This window comes from Humulus lupulus, chromosome 1, assembly GCF_963169125.1.
Source record: "Humulus lupulus chromosome 1, drHumLupu1.1, whole genome shotgun sequence".
NCBI lineage: Eukaryota > Viridiplantae > Streptophyta > Magnoliopsida > Rosales > Cannabaceae > Humulus > Humulus lupulus.
The window spans coordinates 115,319,324-115,323,536 of record NC_084793.1 but is presented as its reverse complement, the minus strand read 5'-3'; the positions used below and the strand labels follow the sequence as shown (position 1 = coordinate 115,323,536).

Below are 4,213 nucleotides of genomic sequence, written 5' to 3'. Positions count from 1 at the left end.
CGATTATATAACACTTTTTTTGTGTTATACTACACTTTAGTATAACACTTTTTTTGTGTTATACTACACTTTAGTATAACACATGTGTTATATTAGCTTAGAGAAACATAATCTTTTTTTACTTACACAAAACTAGGAAAACAAATATGAAAGTTGAAGCCAAATAAGGTAACATAAATAGATTTTTATTAATTACTCAAATGTAATTACAATATTTAGTCAACTAGTCTAGGCTTAAGAAATCAGATTTCAACATAATTTATGCCCAATTCAGATTCCTTTATCACTAAATACAAAACAAGAAATGTATACAAAAATTAGTGAAATACATTCTTCCATTCTAAAGGCCTCAACTACAAATGTTGTCAAGAATTGCTCCAAAGAAATCATTCTACCCAGTTCGTTCTGTCAAGTTTCCAAAAAGTGAGAGGAGGGGTTTAGGTATCAGCAACTTACTCCCAATACTATAATCAGCTGCTCTTGCTGCCTACAAAAGCATTAGAGGTGAAACATATAACACAAACAACAGCTAAACCCGCAACCTGCAAACCCAAAGTTACATTCATTCAGCACAACTTAACAGCTTTCATGAAGAAAAAAAACATGGAAAGTGCTCATAAATAGGTTTTCAATTTATATGCCAAAAAACAAACCTTTTGAGCAATCTTATATCTGGATAAAGTTGAAAAGTAAAGCATGTTTAGCATTAGAGATGGAAAAACTCAAAGCAGCTAAGAAAGAAGGTAATATCATATTAAGAATGAATTGGAAAAAAGTACCTTCCAAAGCTCTGAAGAAGCTCTTTCAGTTCTGACTTCGCTCATTTTCAAGCATAGTAATTTTTTCCTAGTGGAATTCTGACCTTAAGGTAGCTAACTTCATCTGTATCTCTATTTCCAAAACCAGCTTAGAATGGACTGCAATCGGCAGGAAACAAGGATTTGATTTCCTGAGAAAATTGGAAAACTCTAGTTAATACAAAGAAATCTCTGTAGAGACCATAAAACAGGTTCTACTTCAAAGAAATATATAAAATATGACATAATGGAAAATTATAGGGTGCTGAAAGAGGTTGGATTTGGGCACCCTGGCTTAGATAATATTGCAGCAGTGACTAATTTAAAGAGACTGAGAATTGGACTATCTCCACCATCTTGAGAATGTAATACTTGCCCATCAGCACTGGGAATTAAACCTTTCCAAGGGGCTGTTTACATGAAGTGCCATGTATCTACTTCTCTCTGTTCAGCATCTGAGATAGCAACAATAAGATTCAAGTGGCCAGAAACACTTATTTCAACTTTAACTAACCAATTAGATGATATACATCATGATTCAGGCATCTCCAGTTCATTTTGAAGACTTCAGTAAAATTATAGCAAAAGCAAGGACACCGGCAACCTTAATTTTATAAACAAACTCTAAAGAAAAGTCTACAAAGTTTGTAATAAAGATCAGATCAGGCTACAAAAACAGTGCCAGTCCTTGAGGTTTTGCTAGGAGTAGAGTCCTTATTGGTCTATGATTAATAGAGGGATCTGCTACTCATTTTTCAGCTCTTTTGTTTTGCTTCATCAAACTCAATTTCCTCTTGTTTTTCTTTTTTTTTTTTTTCTTTTTGCTTGAGCAAAACATGCATGAGAGTTAATAACCATATATATATATATTACCTTTATTAGTTATATTCAAAGGTATCATGTAGAGTTATTAATGACCGAATATTACTTCTGTATTCCACAAATACTCTACATGGTTATCTATCTAAATGGAATTTTAACAAATTTGACCATATATTATAAACAAGGTAGCAAACAAAAGTGAAAGAAAAAAAAATAAACTTAAACAGTACACAAATAGCAAACATTCAAACTCAGATTTAGAGCATTGATCTCTTTCATATTTATAGAATACCAATAAAGCAACAACAAATGACATGATAACACTAGTTATATACACATATCAAGAAAAATGCTCTGTATGTGCATGTTAAAAAATTCCCATCCAATTCACACAAACCATGTCTTATGGTCGATTCTAAAATATATTCACAAGAACAATGCATCTATTATGTTCAAAATTTCCAGGTATGCTTAAAAATATCTATATTGTACGTGTCTTCAAAATCAGTATTTTCTTTAAGTTCTATTTGGTTTCAAATGAATTTTAATGTTATGCCATGAATGTTGGCTAACCCTCAATGGCAATTGTTACTTTGTTAGAATAAAAACTTGTCAATTTCTTTATAGACCATATACTTCTTGGATTTGCAAGGTCAAAATAATAATCAGCTAAAATATTACATTAATAGATGAATGAAGTAAGGGTAGAGACTCTTACCATAAAATGCTCTCCACCTGCAAATGTAAAATCCAATTAAAATCATCCCACAAGTTAATCCAATCAGAATAGCTATAATTATCACTGCTCTCTTCACCTTAAGATCAGCTCTTTCTTTTCCTAAATAAATTTTTGGAGCAAGAAAAGAAAATATTAATGAATTAAAATAGAAGGAAAGGAATTTGAACTTGATAAGAAACTAAAATTTTCAACCTGTAATCTGTATCAGTAGTTTTTCAAGAATGACCTCTCTCTTGTGTCCAACACTGCAGTCAGTAAAGAAAAAAAAATAATCAGTGGAAATAGATCAATCACAACAATCGTGGAATAGAAAATGCATAATATAAAGGTGAATACAGCAAGGTCAATCTCTATTAAATATTGTATATTTAGGAAGGCACCACTAATCAGTAAATAACTAACTTGGACCATCCCCAGTTTGAAAGAAAGTAGCACCACTACCAGGGAATCCCCCTGCTGCATCAGGGGGTGGCACTTGTCCTTTGAAACCTTCTTCAGCATATTGATCGTATATGGCTCTCTTTTGAGGATCACTTAAAACCTACAACAAAAACCACAAAAAGAATCATATCAACAAAACCAGAAAACTCATAACAAAGCATAGATACTGAGACAAACATATACCAAGTGTTAGCAACTGTTCTTGAACATAGCTTTTTAACATATGGATACTTATTCAAACCCTCATTTACTTCTGGCCTAATGATTGAGATCACATCTATACACACCACTCTTCTATTAGGATACAATGAAGAAATCTAAAACTTTCTAGAATTTTCCAAGTCATTAACTAGTTTCTACTATTCTCTAAATAATTATATAATAATCTATATCATAGTCTAATTAATTCTAGGTTTCTCCTAGAACATTCTAGAATACTTTTAACAGAAGAACATCATAATAAGTGAAGCACGTTTGCATATGAGAACATCAAAACAATTTTAGAAAGGGAACCAAAAACACATTCCAAGCTTTAGTTTATTTCTTGCAATTAAGGAAAGAAATTTAAACAGCCAAAAAAAGAAAGAAAAAAAGAAAATCCAGGAAAGAATAAAGAAAATGATTAAAAGGGGTGTGAAGTATTTGTAAAACGATAGAATAAAAAAAAAATCAGATTGTCTCTCAATAAAACTGTTATCTTTCTCTCTAGTTCTTTGTCATTTCCGTCAATGTCTATGTCTCTCATTCTTTTTTCTTTCTTGGTTCTGCATCAGTAAGGAGGTTTAATTCCAATGTCAAATTCAATTAAAATGTTCAAAAAAACTGATCTATGGGTTATTACTTGATATTTTATATAGGAAATTCTAGAATGTGCTCATAGAATCAAGCATACAAGAGAACTTGTGATAGTAACAGGAAAATAAAACGCAACCAATTTATACAGAAAGAAAGCACTTTAAAAAAAAATCGACATGTCCTCCATAAGAAATCAAAAAACATTTTACAAGTCCTCTAAAGCAAACCACAGAGACATACCTACTAGCACGAACATAGATGACATACATTTTAAAAGAAATCGTAAACAAAATCAAAATTTGGGGTGTGGGCAACACAAGGAAGGTCACTCTTCTAAAGTAACATATCAACTAAAAAAACCAAAACTTACCTCAATGATATCACATTTTACACAAAATAAATAAATAAACACATTTATGAAAACAAAGAGAGAATGGGAGACTTAAGCAAAATAAGCTAGAAACAATGTTAAGCTGGTGGGAAAATATCACAAGCTATTTAACTTAAGAGACGATTCATCAAAACTGTCAATCATAAGATTCCATTTTCTAAAGATCATAATCATCAACAATTATGCTAATTGATTTATTAATTAAACCCAATAGCTCATAACCAATGT

The 4,213-nt window shown here is 31.2% G+C and overlaps 2 long non-coding RNA genes across 2 annotated transcripts; both read right to left on the bottom strand.

The window, feature by feature from the left end:
* Positions 1-271: 271 nt before the first annotated feature.
* LOC133816599 (uncharacterized) lies at positions 272-1,785 on the bottom strand. The gene is made up of 3 exons (XR_009885362.1): positions 1,087-1,785; positions 780-949; positions 272-487 (listed from the first exon to the last, which is right to left on the bottom strand). It is a non-coding gene; the product is annotated as an uncharacterized LOC133816599 (long non-coding RNA).
* A 570-nt stretch (positions 1,786-2,355) lies between these two features.
* Positions 2,356-2,933, bottom strand: LOC133816593 (uncharacterized). The gene is made up of 3 exons (XR_009885357.1): positions 2,761-2,933; positions 2,551-2,603; positions 2,356-2,457 (listed from the first exon to the last, which is right to left on the bottom strand). It is a non-coding gene; the product is annotated as an uncharacterized LOC133816593 (long non-coding RNA).
* Positions 2,934-4,213: the final 1,280 nt, after the last annotated feature.